Below are 19414 nucleotides of genomic sequence, written 5' to 3' on the forward strand. Positions count from 1 at the left end.
GATCTCCTAAATACATATAGGAACCCCATCAGAAAAGGTCTAGTGTTCGATTTTGAATACAGAGCCTGGGTTTTCTGAGTACGTAACCGCTTTCTAGCTTTATGAAACTTAAAAGTCTGTACTCCAACAAAACCTTAACTTTTTCCCATTCACTGCCCTATATCAGTGCTATGTTAAGATAGGCATTTCTCATTTGTCCCATTACCACTTTTGATGTTTTTCTTTTTTTTACCCAGTTTTCTATTTAAAAGAAAAAACAAACAAACAAACAAACAAACAAAAAAAAAAAAAACACAATACAATCTAATAGCGTTAACATCATGTGATAGACAATATAAGATTCCACTGAGTTCTTCACTCTTCTGGATTGTGATTTGGTACCGTTTTGCCTCTCTGATTTGACCCCTGGCTTGCTTACTCCTCTGCTGTTGTGTTGTCTTGTCCTGTTCTATGTATCACTTATCTAGAGTAGGGCTTGTCTTCTAGTTGTCCCTGTCATTAGGACAGTTGAAAAGACCCCAGTATAATAATTGTTCATGCGTGTCCACAATGTGGCATAATACTGTGTGTGTGCAGGGGCCAGTATGGGGCATAATACTGTGTGCAGGGGCCACTATGGGGCATAATACTGTGTGCAGGGGCCACTATGAGGTATAATACTGTGTGCAGGGGTCACTATGGGAAATAATGTGTACTGGGGCCACTATGGGGCATAATACTGTGTGCAGGGGCCACTATGGGGCATAATACTGTGTGCCGGGGCCACTATGGGACATAATACTGTGTGTGTGCAGGGGCCAGTATGGGGCATAATACTGTGTGCAGGGGTCAGTATGGGGCATAATACTGTGTGCAGGGGCCACTATGGGGCATAATACTGTGTGCAGGGGCCAGTATGGGGCATAATACTGTGTGCAGGGGCCACTATGGGGCATAATACTGTGTGCAGGGGCCACTATGAGATATAATACTGTGTGCAGGGGTCACTATGGGAAATAATGTGTACTGGGGCCACTATGGGGCATAATACTGTGTGCAGGGGCCACTATGGGGCATAATACTGTGTGCAGGGGCCACTATGAGGTATAATACTGTGTGCAGGGGTCACTATGGGAAATAATGTGTACTGGGGCCACTATGGGGCATAATACTGTGTGCAGGGGCCACTATGGGCATAATACTATGTTCAGGGGCTACTATGGGGTATAATACTGTGTGTAGGAGCCACTATGAGGCATAATACTGTGTGCAGGGGCCACTATGACGCATAATACGGTGTGCAGGGGCCACTATGGGGCATAATACTGTGTGCAGGGACCACTATGGGGGATAATACTGTGTGCAGGGGCCACTATGGGGCATAATACTGTGTGCAGGAGCCACTATGGGGCATAATAGTTTCGACTGGCCATGGTTTTTTTGGGTAAGTTTGTCGGTCGGGGGTGTGGGGCCCATGTCAAAAGTTTGGCATGCCCCGCCATTTCTAGTTACACCACTGCCTGTTAGCATAATATGTTATGCAGCAGAATTTGCTGATATATATATATTTAGGTGAACATATTTATTAGAGTTAAACTCCAGTGTATTCCATGCTTACGAGTTCAGGGGGTGCCCTATTGATCTATAAAAAAAAGTTTACACATTTTACTGAATCATTCCCCATTAAAACAATATATCAATCTCTCCAAACCCTGCTGATAATATTATAATATTTGTCTTCTAATTAATTGAATACTATACTTTATGGATGTTTATTTAGTAAAATATTCCCTTTGCTGGCTTTCTATGTTCTTAAAATATATTTTGATTTGTCTTAAGTGACTATGCTTAAAATCACTTGGATTTACTTTCTTTTGACCTCAGAGAGGTTTTTCCTGCATGACGTGAACATTTTGTTAAAGTCTATATTATTTTTGCAATGTCCATTGATTACAATCTACAGCTATGAAAAGAAAACCCACAATGTCCAAATCAGCAACCTTATAATCAGGGAGCAGCACCATGGAACGCTGATCATGACGGACATACAAAGCTTATAATTGCCATGAATGTTACTAGCAGAAAAGTGATTGGAAGTTATAAATACAATCTGAGAGCTTTAGCTTTAGGAAAAGTGACCCTGACTAACCAGAAAACTTAGGTCCGTAGTTCTGTTATTGGTATAGAAACTTGTCTATAGATTGGTATTTGTAATACATTATCAAAACGTGATGCACCATTGTCTACAATCATTAACATGGGATTCTATGCATGCTATTTGGTTTCCATGATAACCATGTTACAGCTCTTACCTAACTTAGATTTAAAAAAAAAAAAAGTGATACATACAGTAGTACAGTATGGCAAAATGTATTTTGAGGGGTTTGAAACACAAAGCACAAACCTGTGAGAGTTGTGGCCGTCTTCATATTAAAGGAGTTACCCAGGAATAGGAGCAACCTTTGGGACAGCAGTACAATCCCCAGTAGGGTTGAGCGATTGGGAAAGATCGGATCCCGATCGAGCAAATTTCACGATCAGGATCGGCTGGAAAATGATCGAAAATCAGATTTTAAAATTGATCCTGAAATCTCAAGATCGGCTCAACCCTACTCCATAAACAAAGTGACTAGGGTTGAGCGATCGGGATCGAAAAAGATCGGATTCCGATCGGCGATCGAGTAAATTTCACGATCGGATGGAAAATGAATTTTAAAATTGATCCTGAAATCTCAAGATCGGCTCAACCCTAATCCCCAGTGCTCCATTGTCCATCACCTTCTCATGGTGGTGTCACGCTTTCTGAAGACCTGTGACCACCGAGACCAATCAATGGCCTCAGTAGTCACTGATAAGGAATCTGTGACATATTCAAGTGATGTCACCAGTCCCTCTCCAGGGTCTGCCAAGTCCACTGAGTTGCAGGACTCCCAGCAATGTGGCACCAGTATGAGATGGATGAAATAGATCACAAGGGATGGGTGAGCATGTTTTATTTAGGTTTTTTTTTTTTTTACATGGACACTCCATGAATTTCTCCAATTCCTGGACAACCCTTTTAACAGTAAAATCTCTAATAGTATCTAAAGTTCAAGCAAGAGCCAGAAATATGTCAAGCAATAAACAGAAATGTTGTAAGTACCTATTGAAAATATAATGCAATTAATGGAGCCCTGGGGTCCTCGGAGCAAATTTGGATCCTGTCCCTTCTCCCTACCCTTTGGGGGTGCATTCACACTATACATTGTTAAAGGGGTTGTCTGGGATCTAAACACCTTCACACCACCTACTTTCCAAATCACATAGTTTAGCAAATGTGACCACCCCAATGCCATTTTCTGATTACCAGTGATGTTACGTTTCCCCGTTTCCAGAAACAGAATACCGCTTCTACTCCCACACCTACGCAGTAGAGTTGGATTGTCGGCTGCAGAGCACAGAGCAGTGTCGGGACCATTGCGTATGCCAGCAGTCAGAAAAGAGGGAGGAGCCATCCCGCAGGAGGAAGTCTGAAAAAAAGAGAGAGGCAAGTATAATGGAATGGGGGGGGGGGGGGGTTGGCTGAGTTAGTAGTGGGTGGGGTAGCTAGAGAGACAGAGAGGGGTGTAAGTGAGGGAGAGAGGAAAGGGGGGGGGAAATAAAGTGAGAGGGAGCTACTATGGAAGCTACGCAGGAAGCTAAACTGTGTAAAAAATGCATTTATTAACTCATTAATAGCACCTTATTAACAGACCTTTAAAAAAAATAAACATTTTTTGCCCGTAAAATTCCTTTATGTTTGTTGCTGCCTTCCATCATACAATAACAGCAGCAGACATTAAACTGTTGAATAGAGAATAGTTACAGATTGACTCTGTGTCCATTCCCATTGACACTTATGATAACAACATGATGGAAGCTATCTTCCGCCATATTTATTTGCTTTTGTGATGAAAGATAAAGTCCCTCATATAGGACTGAATTCACTCCTGACTGTGGCTCAAAAACTCATAGCAAGACTTTTGGTGAAAAACACTTTGGAAATTAAAAACACGTGTTTCCACCGTGGTCTTCTCCGCAGTCTTCTTTTTGCTACGTAGGACCATAGACATGAATGTTGATTTTAACCCCCGAAACATTAAATAGCAAATGGCAAAACAAACATCATATATTGGCATTCAGGGAAGTGTAGACACCCCACTGCAGCCTCTACTGAAAAGCCATATAAAAACACAAACAGAAACCTGCCGCATTGCTTCTACTATATCTAAGTCGCCTTTTCTTTCCTGACCATCTAATTCAGCGATCTTCCAGACACATCAATAATTGTTTTAATTTATTGAGCAGTGAACATTCATTAATGCAGCAGTTATAAAGTCATTACAACCTAATTATTCTTCAACTAGATTACAATTTATGGGATTACCTACAAAGTAAGACAATATTTCATAATGTACTAAAACATGAAATTGATTCTGAAATTTACTTACGAAAAAAAAATTGCTGGCACTAGAATGACTATTTGTGCTATTAGGAGAACACAGAACCATTGACTGACCATCACAGTAAATATAAAGACTTTCGAAAGGACTTTGTGCCAGTTAAGAATATACAGAAATTGATGCATCATAAGAAAAAAGCAGCTGCTCCCATGTCCACATATATATTATATACATAGTAAATTATGGCACTCTCTATAGGTGAGCCCACAGTTCACTGAAGTTCTACTTTGTGCATTTCTTCTGTATTTTCATTCCACACTAGCATTTGCGTCGACCTACGCAAATGTATGCAATTGCGGGAGGTGATGTGCCGCGTCCCACCGTGCCTCGGACGCGCTGTATCTCTGTTTATGTACATTATATGAAGGTGTGGACCGGCACCCCCCAATCCCCCTTGCACGCACCCCCTTCCCGGGGTCCCTCGCCATACCACGGTGTCCCTGGCCCCCCTCCCACCTGATACCCCCTCCCGCGTGCCCCCCACTTACCCACCCCGAACAGTGACCCCCTGCTCCCCATCTTAAACCCTCCTCCCTTGCTGAACATGCAAAGATTATACACTGATGGAAACTTTCTTACAGACCGATTTCCTAGTTTTTCTATAACTTTGTGGGATGACTCCACACTTTAATAATACTGAGATTTCCATTCTCCTATCACTTCTGTACCTAGTTTCTTTTTTACTTTATACACTATGGAATCCATACAGCCATGAACAATGTACAGTAAAGCACTGTATATCCATTTTGCTTCCTTTATACTAGTATATGATATAATAGTATAGTATATGCCAAGCAGAATTGTGATATGTGCCCAAAAATTTAGCTATTAGCTACAGTGTCTAGAAGGAGTCAATCTGAAGCTTTCTCCCTCCCCTTGCAGCTTTGCTTCTTCAGTTTGGTTGTCAAGATAAGTGTTATGGTTCTGTCTATATAAATAAAAAAGTATAACACGCCGACAGAACCTCTAGACTGCAATAGTATATAATAGATTATATATATATATATATATATATATATATATATATATATATATATATATATATATATATATATATATATATATATATATATACATACACTCCCCGGCCACTTTATTAGGTACACCATGCTAGTAACGGGTTGGACCCCCTTTTGCCTTCAGAACTGCCTCAATTCTTCGTGGCATAGATACAACAAGGTGCTGGAAGCATTCCTCAGAGATTTTGGTCCATATTGACATGATGGCATCACACAGTTGCCGCAGATTTGTCGGCTGCACATCCATGATGCGAATCTCCCGTTCCACCACATCCCAAAGATGCTCTATTGGATTGAGATCTGGTGACTGTGGAGGCCATTGGAGTACAGTGAACTCATTGTCATGTTCAAGAAACCAGTCTGAGATGATTCCAGCTTTATGACATGGCGCATTATCCTGCTGAAAGTAGCCATCAGATGTTGGGTACATTGTGGTCATAAAGGGATGGACATGGTCAGCAACAATACTCAGGTAGGCTTTGGCGTTGCAACGATGCTCAATTGGTACCAAGGGGCCCAAAGAGTGCCAAGAAAATATTCCCCACACCATGACACCACCACCACCAGCCTGAACCGTTGATACAAGGCAGGATGGATCCATGCTTTCATGTTGTTGACGCCAAATTCTGACCCTACCATCCGAATGTCGCAGCAGAAATCGAGACTCATCAGACCAGGCAACGTTTTTCCAATCTTCAATTGTCCAATTTCGATGAGCTTGTGCAAATTGTAGCCTCAGTTTCCTGTTCTTAGCTGAAAGGAGTGGCACCCGGTGTGGTCTTCTGCTGCTGTAGCCCATCTGCCTCAAAGTTCGACGTACTGTGCGTTCAGAGATGCTCTTCTGGCTACCTTGGTTGTAACGGGTGGCTATTTGAGTCACTGTTGCCTTTCTATCAGCTCGAACCAGTCTGGCCATTCTCCTCTGACCTCTGGCATCAACAACGCATTTCCGCCCACAGAACTGCCGCTCACTGGATGTTTTTTCTTTTTCGGACCATTCTCTGTAAACCCTAGAGATGATTGTGCGTGAAAATCCCAGTAGATCAGCAGTTTCTGAAATACTCAGACCAGCCCTTCTGGCACCAACAACCATGCCACGTTCAAAGGCACTCAAATCACCTTTCTTCCCCATACTGATGCTCGGTTTGAACTGCAGGAGATTGTCTTGACCATGTCTACATGCCTAAATGCACTGAGTTGCCGCCATGTGATTGGCTGATTAGAAATTAAGTGTTAACGAGCAGTTGGACAGGTGTACCTAATAAAGTGGCCGGTGAGTGTATATATATATATATATAATATCTCCCTATATTATAAAAATGAATTTCTGTCTGTCTGTCTGTCTGTCTGTCTGTGCTCTAATGCGAACCAAACGACTGGACCGATCTTCACCAAATTTGGTACAGAGATACTTCAGGTATCCGGGAAGGTTTAAGACGAGACTCCAACTCACTCGGACGTACCGTTGCTGAGATACAGCATTCCAAACACAGTGCCTTCCCCCCCTTAGCCAATACAAACCTGCAAGTCTTTCACTCATATTCCAACTGCAATACACACGGTCACTCCACATACACAATACAACACTGATATCCAAACTGAGATACACGCATCAGAGGATTAGATACACAGATCAGCACACAGTATCACACTCCAGAAGATTAGATACACGCGTCTGCACACAGTCCCACACACCAGAGGATTACATACGCGCTTCTGTACACAGTTCCACACACTGAAAGATTTGATACGTGCGTCTGCACACGGTTTCACATGCCGAAGGATTAGATACACGCGTCTGCACAAAGTACCACACCCCGGGGGATTGGATATATGCGTCTGCACACAGTACCACATGCCAAAGGATTGGATACACGCATCTGCACACAGTTCCACACACCAGAGCATAAGATATGCACATCTGCACACAGTACCACATGTCATCGGATTAGATATGCGCGTCTACACACAGTTCCACACTCCAGAGGATTAGATACGCGCGTCTGCAGACAGTTGTACACGCCATAGGATTAGATACACGTGTCTACACACAGTTCCACATGCCAGAGGATTAGATACGCGCATCTGCACACAGTACCACACAGGAGAGGATTAGATACGCACATCTGCACACAGTACCACATGCCAAAGGATTAGATACACACATCTGCACACGGTACCACACGCCAGAGGATTAGATACGCGCATCTGCACACAGTACCACATGCCGTAGGATTAGATACGCGCATCTACACACAGTTCCACACGCAATAGGATTAGATACACGCCTCTTCACACAATACCACACAGGGGAGGATTAGATACGTGTGCCTGAATACAGTACCACGCTTTGGAGGATTAGATACATGCCTCTGCACACAGTACCACAAGCCAGAGAATTAGATACGCGTCTCAGCACACAGTACTACACAGGGAGGATTAGATACGTGCATCTGCACACAGTACCCCACGCCAGAGGATTAGATATACACGTCTGCACGCAGTAACACATGCCGTAGGATTAGATATGCGCGTCTACACACAGTTCCACATGCCGCAGGATTAAAAACGTGCCTCTTAACACAATACCACACAGGTGAGGATTAGATACGTGTATCTGCACACAGTACCACAAGCCAGAGAATTAGATACGTGTCTAAGCACACAGTACAACACGGGGAGGATTAGATACGCGCGTCTGCACAAAGTACCACATGCCTCAGTATTAGATATGTGCCTCTTCACACAATACCACACAGGGGAGGATTAGATACGTGTGTCTGCACACAGTACAACACTTTGGAGGATTAGATATATGCCTCTGCACACAGTACCACAAGCCAGAGAATTAGATACGCGTCTCGGCACTCAGTACCACACGCCAGAGGATTAGATACGCGCATCTGCACACAGTACCACATGCCGTAGGATTAGATACACGCGTCTACACACAATTACACACGCCGTAGGGTTAGATACGCGCATCTACACACAGTTCCACACACCAGAGGATTAGATAAGCACGTCTGCACACAGTACTACATGCCATAGGATTAGATACACGCGTCTGCTTACAGTTCCACATGCCAGACGATGAGATACGCACGTCTTCACACAGTTGTACACGCTATAGGATTAGATACATGCGTCTGTATACAGTACCACATGCTGTAAGATTAGATACGCATGTCTACACACAGTTCCACACGCCATAGGATTAGATACACGCCTCTTCACACAGTACCACACTTTGGAGGATTAGATACATGCCTCTACACACAGTACCATATGCCAGATAATTAGATACGCGTCTCAGCACACAGTACCACACTGGGGAGGATTAGATACGCGCATCTTCAAAGTACCTCATGCCAGAGGATTAGATACACCTGTCTGCACATGGTACCACAACGCCAGAAGATTAGATACGCGCATCTGCACATAGTACCACATGCCGTAAGATTAGATATGCACGTCTGCACACAGTTTCACTTACTGGAGGATTAGATACGTGCCTCTTCACACAATGCCACACAGGGGAGGATTAGATACACACATCTGCACACAGTACCACACGCCGGAGGATTAGATATGTGCATCTGCAAATAGTACCACACCAACAAGGATTAGATACTTGAGTCTAAACACAGTACTACACGGGGAAGGATTAGATACAGCTTTACTCCAGGTATCCATAACAACTGATCACAGGTTTTTCACTGATTTCCAAAATGAGATACACACAATCACATGACGCTTATGGACATACACACAAACCACATACAAAATACACCAGTGCAAAATTGGACATTTCTTATGGGGCCACTACACAAACATATAATGTAATATACCCGTGCGAAGCCGGGTCCTCCCTCTAGTATATATATATATATATATATATATATATATATATATATATATATATATATATATATATATCTCCCTATATTATAAAAATGTCTGTCTGTCTGTCTGTCTGTGCTCTAATGCGAACCAAATGACTGGACCGATCTTCACTAAATTTGGTACAGAGATACTTCAGGTATCCGGGAAGGTTTAAGACGAGACTCCAACTCGCTCGGACGTACCGTTGCTGAGATACAGCATTCCAAACACAATGCCCCCCCCCCTTAGCCAATACAAACCTGCAAGTCTTTCACTCATATTCCAACTGCAATACACATGGTCACTCCACATACACAACCCAACACTGATATCCAAACTGAGATACACGCATCAGAGGATTAGATACACAGATCAGCACACAGTATCACACGCCAGAGGATTAGATACACGCGTCTGCACACAGCCCCACAAACCAGAGGATTAAATACGCGCTTATGCACACAGTTCCACATGCCGAAGGATTAGATACACGTGTCTGCACAAAGTACCACACGCCGGGGATTGGATACATGCGTCTGCACACAGTACCACATGCCAAAGGATTGGATACACACATCTGCACACAGTTCCACACACCAGAGCATAAGCTATGCACATCTGCACACAGTACCACATGCCGTAGGATTAGATACGTGCATCTACACACAGTTCCACATGCCGTAGGATTAGATACGCGCCTCTTCACACAATACCACACAGGGGAGGATTAGATACGTGTGTCTGCACACAGTACCACAAGCCAGAGAATTACATACACATCTCAGCACACAGTACCACACTGGGGAGGATTAAATACGCGCATCTGTACACAGTACCACATGCCAGAGGATTAGATATATGCATCTGCACACAGTACCACACAGGGGAGGATTAGATACGCGCATCTGCACACAGTTCCACATGCCAGAGGATTAGATACGCGCATCTGCACACAGTACCACATGCCGTAGGATTAGCCTCTTCACACAATACCACACAGGGGAGGATTAGATACATGTGTTTGCATACAGTACCACACTTTGGAGGATTAGATACATGCCTCTGCACACAGTATCACAATCCAGAGAATTATATACGCATCTCAGCACACAGTACCACACAGAGAGGATTAGATACACGCGTCTGCACACAGTATCACATGCTGTAGGATTAGATACGCGCATCTACACACAGTTCCACATGCCGTAGGATTAGATACGCACCTCTTCACACAGTACCACACAGGGGAGGATTAGATACGTGTGTCTGCATACAGTACCACACTTTGGAGGATTAGATACATGCCTCTGCACACAGTACCACAAGCCAGAGAATTAGATACGCATCTCAATACACAGTACCACATGCCGTAGGATTAGATACGCGCGTCTACACACAGTTCCACTCGCTGTAGGATTAGATACACGCCTCCTCACACAATACCACACAGGGGAGAATTAGATACGCGCATCTGCACACAGTTCCAAACACCAGAGGATTAGATAAGCACATCTGCACACAGTACCACATGCCGTAGGATTAGATACACGCGTCTGCATACAGTACCACATGCTGTAGGATTAGACACGTGCGTCTACACACAGTTCCACATGCCGTAGGATTAGATACACGCCTCTTCACACACTACCACACAGGGGAGGATTAGATACATGCCTCTGCACACAGTACCACATGCCAGATAATTAGATACGCGTCTCAGCACACAGTACCACACGGGGGAGGATTAGATACGTGCATCTGCACACAGTACCTCACGCCAGAGGATTAGATACACCTGTCTGCACACAGTACCACACGCCAGAGGATTAGATACGCGCGTCTGCACATAGTACCACATGCCGTAAGATTAGATATGCACGTCTGCACACAGTTTCATTTACCGGAGGATTAGATACGTGCCTCTTCACACAATGCCACACGGGGGAGGATTAGATACACACATCTGCACACAGTACCACACGCCGGAGGATTAGATATGTGCATCTGCACACAGTACCACACCAACAAGGATTAGATACTTGCGTCTAAACACAGTACTACACGGGGAAGGATTAGATACAGCTTTACTCCAGGTATCCATAACAAATGATCACAGGTTTTTCACTGATATCAAAAATGAGATACATATAATCACATGACGCTTATGGACATACACACAAACCACATACAAAATACACCAATGCAAAATTGGACATTTCTTATGGGGCCACTACACAAATATAAAATGTAATATACCCGTGCGAAGCCGGGTCCTCCCTCTAGTATAGTATATAATAGTAGTGACTGCAGTCGAGGTCCACAAGCCCCAGGAGGGCAGCCGTCTGCCTGAGCAAAGCAGCAGTTTATAAACGCAATACACACCATACCAGTTTCCTCACAGGTACAGTTAGTGTGTGCGGGCTGAAAATGAACTGTCAGTTAACTGTACTGGGTAGTTGTGTTTGTTCAGTTCTAGTGTGAACAGGCTGCAATAACAGGAACAGCAACTGTTGAGGTAGTGACCTCCGCCAGAATATGGGTCACTTCCAGTGGTCAGTCACCTGCTCCAAATCAATCATGCATGTGCGCGCTGACTAAGACAGACACTGACACAGAATGCAGTTTCGATCTCAGACCATGCAACAAGGCGCTGTGGTTGCTCACACAGTACTGAGGTTTATTGAGGAAGTTACAGTTTTTATACAGGAATGCAAGAGATAAGGTAGTAGGCAGGCTGTAAGCATATACGTCTTGTATCCGAATACACTGGCGATCAGTCATTGGCTCTTAAGTTTCAACATCTCTTAGGTTTCGATTTCCAGAGAAATTATACTGTCTTTCTTGTAAACCACATGACGATCATGTGCGTCAGCCTCTGGGTGCAGTACCGGATACAGGCGCGATCTTAATGTATATAAGGTGTAATAAACGTTGCAAAGAAAAATATAATTTCTTAAGCAGTATAAAAGTTATATAAAAATAAGAATGGACATGGTTTACCTTCACACAACTACTGCTCAGAAGCCCTTAGACAGGTAACATGCTTTGCAGCTGAAATGAACACAGGTCTCCTTGTCTTAGAAAAGACCGTTCAGTAAGCTTACTGGTCTCTACCGGTAGTGCTCTGGTTGGGCCAAGGAATCCTACCCTAGAAGCCTAGTCTGGCAACCTGCCTTCACCGGAACCTAGCCCTGAACTCCTGTCTCAAAGATATTTAAAGTGTGAGCACCCGGCGGGCATCAACTCAAACTATAAAAAGGTAAATGCCCGCCCCCAGGGGTGGTGGCCATGACCTCACTGAACATGCTCAGTAGGGGAAGAATGGGACTTAGAATTCGAGTGACTCCAAAAGGTCCGAGCATGCTCAGTAGGTAAAAACACTGGACTTAGACTCCACACACCTTACTGCACGACACTGAGGGCGAGAGTTGGATTGACCCGCAGGTGGCGCTATGCGCTGGAAGGAAAACCTGCGGGACCCCATCCTAACAGTAAGCCTTAGTAAGTGGACTGTTTTTTCAAGTTCACTTCCATGTACCATCTGGCTGATGTGTTTGCACAAAAAGTTAACTCGGTAGAAGCAGTAGTGTGGACCCAAACAGTCAAGATAGGGACACAAAATATGCAGCAAACATGTTTATTTAGAAAAAAAAAAAAAAAAAAAAACACGAAAATAAAACCTTGACTTCACAAAATGAGCAAAACAAAATACAGCCTTAACTTCAGGCAAAACCAAAATAAAAACCTGCTTGTCTGAGCCACTAACTAAATAGAACTGATAATCTAACTATACGTGTGGCTTACTTCCAGCCACATGAACAAAACAGGTGCTGCTACAGGACAGAACCACACACCTCCTTTCACCTCATGGAACTGCACATAATGCAGGATCTGCAGACTTCTTCTGACCCAGTCATGAGCCAAGGATCTACACCTGGGCTGAGGCCTACTCCAGATCCACCCTGGGCCACACATATGTCAGAAACCTGGGGCTGATATATCTGGACTCCAGCACACTGCCTGCCACCTTCTCACAAAGTATAAACTAAAATAGATACCTTAAAAAACAAGTCCCAAAGCTGTAATATATTACTAATAAGATATTTTCGGGTAGCGATACTGATTATACAGATTTCCCTGCTACAATTACATACAAAGCTCAGATAGGACTTGTCATATAGAACAAAGTGTCCTGCATGAGCAGCTTTATCCGACCAGATCACAACCATGGATATGAATTCTTAGGAAAGGCTTTGCTGAGAATGTTCTTTGATGTTCCTCACCAAGGTAGCCAATGTTCATTGTATGAATATAAATAGTTTCCTGATTTTTGTATTAAAATGAACAGGAGCATTTTTTAATGACTTACACTATTGTGATGGATACTGGAGTATTTTCCCTTCTTCCACAGCTGTGTCCCATCTTGTACGTGATAGCAAAAGAACTTTTTGAGAATATCTTCCATTCTCATACTACTCTTATGAAACATCAGAAATTGCCTGAGACAATGAGGCTCTTGCAGTCTTGCCAGATGCACCCAGCTGCCCACTCATTACATCAGACTCATTTGCTATCATGTTGTTGCCTGGTCACTTTCAACTGCGAAAAAAACTGATGCTTTGAAGATGAAAAGCATGGCTACCTTGGGCTATGTGTGACTTTCGTCTAAACACCAAGAGACATTCTGTAGTGAAACTAGAGTTTGTTGAAGGCATTTTAGTTTCAAAGAGTAGCCTGGACAGATGGGATATTTGACACAGCGGAAACCATCACAAATAGATTGCTTTCAAATGCTGGCCAAAGTAAACTGGCGAATTTCAGCAGATTGTCAACTGCGGCATTAGAGGACGGAAAAAACAAAACAAAAAACTAATATATGGGTAAATGCATAAATTCCAGTTTACTAAAATAATCTGCCCACAATGTACCATCATAGTGTTGATGGGAAATATTCTGGTGGGTAATGTTTGTAATTTGGAGCAATAAACACTGTTACACATGTCACTTATAACATCATTATAAGGGCCATTAGAAACAAAGTCTACATGTCATTTCATTAAACTTACCATGTCCAGGAATAACACTATAGATGAGGAATAACACTATAGATGAGGAATAACACTACAGAGGAGGAGTAACACTGTAGAGGAGTAACACTATAAAGGAGGAATATCACTATAGAGGAGGAATAATACTATAGCTGAGGAATAACACTATAGCTGAGGAATAACACTATAAAAGGAGGAATATCACTATAGAGGAGGAGTAACATTATAGATGAGGACTAACACTACAGATGAGGAATAACGCTATAGAGGAGGAATAACACTATTTCCAGCCATAATATGACTTTTTCTGAAGTTGTTTTTTACTCTTTTCTGAAGTTGTTTTTCCTCCTTAACATACAAATTGCAAGACCAAATAAGAAAATTCTTGGAATTATGGAAATCACAGAATCAATAGACATGTTAACGATACACAAATCATAAAAATGGTAACTAAATATTTACAAAATCTCAATTCATTCATTACTGGGTATAATCCCCATGTACAGAAATACATGGGATTACACATGCTTATATTGAGGTTATTAACAATGGTCTGAGGAATATTGTCACACTGTATACAACTGGACACAAAGCTGTTGCTCCATAACAGTCTCTCTCACTCAGAAACAGCCTTAGGAAGATGCAGGACATATATAGAGAGATACTGACTATTGATGTGAATGAGGTGCTTTGGTTGTGATAGAAAGCTCCTATTCAGAGTTTTTCCAACTCCTGTACTTCCTGCTCACTCCTCCCTTCTTCCCTTGCCATAAACTGTTGTCTGAGTCATGTGACCGGAAGTCTGTGACAGATATTGATTTTAACATTGTAAAAACGCAGCATTTTTGTGGTTTTGAAAATCGCAGCGTGTGAACCTACCCTGGCTCTATGCCATGTTATATCATTGATCTATTCCTCTTATTACATGTATACTAACGTTTCACTACTGTTGGAGGTTACTCACACAACTGTGTTCCATCCATGAAACACGCTCTGTATTCCGGCTATATTCTTTGACTACATCAATATCATTTAACCCTTTCCCGCCGATGGAATTTTTTGATTTTCGTTTTTGACTCCCCTCCTTCTAAACCCCATAACTTTTTTATTTCTCTGCTCCCAGAGCCATATGAGGTCTTAATTTTTGCGGGACAAATTTTTCTTCATGATGCCACCATTAATTATTCTATATAATGTACTGGGAAGCAGGAAAAAATTTCAGAATGGGGAGGATTTGAAGAAAAAAATGCATTTCTGCAACTTTCGTATGGGCTTCAGTTTTACGGCGTTCACTGTGCAGCCAAAATGACATGTCCCCTGTATTCTGTGTTTCAGTATGGTTCCAGGGATACCAAATTTATATGGTTTTATTTACCTTTTGACCCCTTAAAAAAAATCCAAAACTGTGTTAAAAAAAAAAAAAAAAATTGCCATATTCCGACAGCCGTAACTTTTTTATACGTCTGTGTACGGGGATGTATAGGGCGTCATTTTTTGCGGAGCTGGCTGTACTTTAGTAGTTCTATCATTTTCGGGAAATGTTATTGCTTTGATCACTTTTTATTCAAATTTTTATCAGAATTAAAACAGTGAAAAAACGGCAGTTTGGCAATTTTGACTATTTTTCCCGCTACAGCATTTACTGAATAGGAAAAATATTTTTATAGATTTATAGAGCGGGCAATTTCAGACACGGGGATACCTAACATGTATGTGTTTCACAGTCTTTAACTACTTTTATATGTGTTCTAGGGAAAGGGGGGGCGATTTGAATTTTTAATACTTTTTATATTTTTTTCACTTTTTTTTATTTTGGTTTTCGTATTTATTAGACCCCCAGGGGGTCTGATCACTAATGCAATGCATTACAATGCTAATGCATTGCAAAAAAAAATCATCCTTTCTTTTGCAGGCTGCATAGACCAGCCTGCAAAAGAAAATTTGCAGACAAGCCTGGGAGCCTTGTAAAGGCTCCCGGCTGTCATGTCAATGTGACGTCAGCCCTGGAGCATGCTCCAGGAGCCGGCGATTACCGGCAAAATGGCGGCGCCCGTGCGCCGCCGGAAAATGGCGCCTCCGGTGCCTTTGACCGTGGCGCTGGAGGGGTTAATGCCTCCGATCGGTCCGGGGACCAATCAGAGGCATTAGAGCCAGTTGTCTACTGCTTAAAACAGTAGACACCCGGCGGCTATGGCGGCCACCCGGCTCCCGGGCGGTCGCCATAGTTACAGACCCGACATGTGCCGTACTATTACGGCGCATGTCGGGAAGGGGTTAAGGGACATACAATAGTTGTCAATATTAGGGTTGAGCGACCCAGAAAGGTCGTATCCCGATCAACGTTCGAGCAAATTTCACGATCGGGATCGGCTGGAAAATGATCTAAAGTCAGATTTTAAAAATGATCCTGAAATCTCAAGATCGGCTCAACCCCAGTCAATACGCTACAACATAATCCTCTGCTTTTGCGTTTACAGAGTTAAATATCTGAGAACTTTGAATGTAGGTTTTTTTTTTGCTTTCAGCTATTCTGGTGCAATTTCAGGCCTACGTAATGTTAGGAGCTGTTATTTTAGTAAAACATGTCATCCATTACTGTTTTCTAGATTGTGTGAAAATAGAAACCTCTACTGTTCGAATGATCAGACAGTGTGCTCGCTGCTACCGGAAAATGATCATTCCCTCAGTCATTGTACATTCAGGCGTGTCTAAAGACTTCAATCGACCATTTGGGGAAATATATGTATGCTCATTTTACAAACACTTTGGTCCATTTACTACACCTTGTCCAGAAGAACTGAATTATTATCTTCGCCATCAATGTCCATTTGCTCTTGTTTTACATGACTTACTTTAGTCTCGTTCTTCTGCCTTCCACTTAACAAGATTCCTTCTACTTTTTTATTTTTCATATTTAAAAGGGTGTTCCAGTAAAGTGTTAATAAAAAGCACTGGATCACCACGTTACCCATTAAGGTACGTTCACACAGAATTTTTTGCCAGCAGATTTTGACGCAGAAAAGGCAAAACGGATATAAAATTGGAAGACCAGATCGTAATGCATTTCGGAGCCAGCTGTTCCTTCATCAGACTCAACTGATATACTGATGTCCATAGGCATGAGGCAGTGTTATGTAGAGAGTCCTCACTGCCGTGTGCCTTATAGGTTATATCTAGTTTAAAACACTTCAAAAAGCACAATTTATACCACATTTCACTGCATATATTAAACATTCACATTGATTAACAGCTTTCTGTATTCACAAGTGTGTAACTGTCTCCTTCATACACAGAATGCACATGGTGTTAACAAACGGCGGCAGAATATATAAACAATCGTCACCTCAATTGGGGTCCTTTGTAAATGTAAACAAAGGTTCATTGTTATATAGTGAGCTGGCCATTTATTGCTACTAGAGTATGGCCGATAACACCAATAGGCTTCTTACGGGTATGAAAATATGCCCTATGGGAGCCAATAAGCCCTGCGCATGGGCACCAATGACCCATCTCCATTGGCCGGTGGAGAGTCACTGTGCAGTCAACCCACTTGGAGAACTGTGTAGTCTGTGTGGAGGCAGAGTCTAAAATCTGACCAGAATGGAGACTGCTGTGGTCCGATCTTAGACTCCGCCTCCTCACAGACGAGCCTCCGGCAGAACCAGTGTTGATTGGCCGAATGCTGTACACTGGCCAATCAACGCTGGTCAATTCATTCCTATGAGAAAAAGTAAGCTCCCTCGTAACAGCAAGCTGTCAGCTCTCCCGACTAGCAAGGATGAGCCTGCTGCAGAACCAGCGTTGATTGGCCGAATGCTATACACTGTATCAACGCTGGCTCTGAATTGAATATTTACTGCAAATAGCTAGTAGTATTCAATTGAAATGGTTCTGACTCCCTGGCCTTACACCACTTAACTACTTATACCCTCATTACAGCTATTTACATACTTTTCAGTACCAACACCCATTTCACATCCTTTTGAAGGTTGGTCCTCCCCTTTTTTGCGTTTCTTTTTGTTAGTGTGTTATTTCTGCTATAACATTGAGGCATTCATCGAATCGCCTGTTCTGGTTTGATCTATTGGCTTTATTGTATGGTTTACTGTTTTATTTTGTCTGGTTTTTATAATATTTATGTTTTCTTTTGAAAAACTTCAATAAAAATGTATTTGAAAAAAAACTGAATATTGAATATCAAAATCGTATGCATAAATAAATATTAAGTACATTAATGTTTTTTTCTGCTGGACTCACACTGAATCTGAGAAAAAAATTGTGGCATGGTCCATTGTTATGACATGATGCAAAGTTATTTTACCTAAAGTTCCTAATATTTAAGAGTGTTTTCCATGAGGTAACTACTGATGACCTATCTTCAGGATTAGCCATCACTAACTCATTGTGGGTGATCATCACCTAGGACCTCCTCTGAAATTGTGGCATGGTCCATTGCTATGACATGATGCAAATGTATTCTACCTAAAGTTCCTACGGCTCCCAAATATTTCAATATTTAAGAGTTTTTTCTATGAGGTAACTACTGATGACCCATCCTCAGGATGGGTTATCAGTAATAACTCATTGTGGGTGGTCACTACCCAGTACCCCCACTGATCAGCTAGTTGAAGAGGGTACAGTATTTGGGCAGCACTATGAAAAGTGTCCTATTCTATAGCTGACCCTACATATAGAATATTTATGTGCAGACCTTTGGCAGATCCAACTAAATTTTGTTAAATCTGAAAAAATTTCCGATGTTATGTGTGTGACCACTAACGCCAATGGTAGATACTGCTAAAATAAGCTGAATCCGCTAACAATCTGCAGATAAATATGGTGGCCAGGAAGTCATCAATATTTTAGTCCTGGAAAACCCATTCATTTCAATTGTGGGTTTTTATTTCCTTGTGGATCAGGTTTTGTATTGTTGGTCTTGTGTGGTGGTAGTTGGTGTTGGTCTTGTAGCTGGTTGTAGGCGTTGGTCTTGTAGCTGGTTGTA

The sequence above is a fragment of the Leptodactylus fuscus genome, chromosome 10, assembly GCF_031893055.1.
Source record: "Leptodactylus fuscus isolate aLepFus1 chromosome 10, aLepFus1.hap2, whole genome shotgun sequence".
Classification (NCBI taxonomy): domain Eukaryota; kingdom Metazoa; phylum Chordata; class Amphibia; order Anura; family Leptodactylidae; genus Leptodactylus; species Leptodactylus fuscus.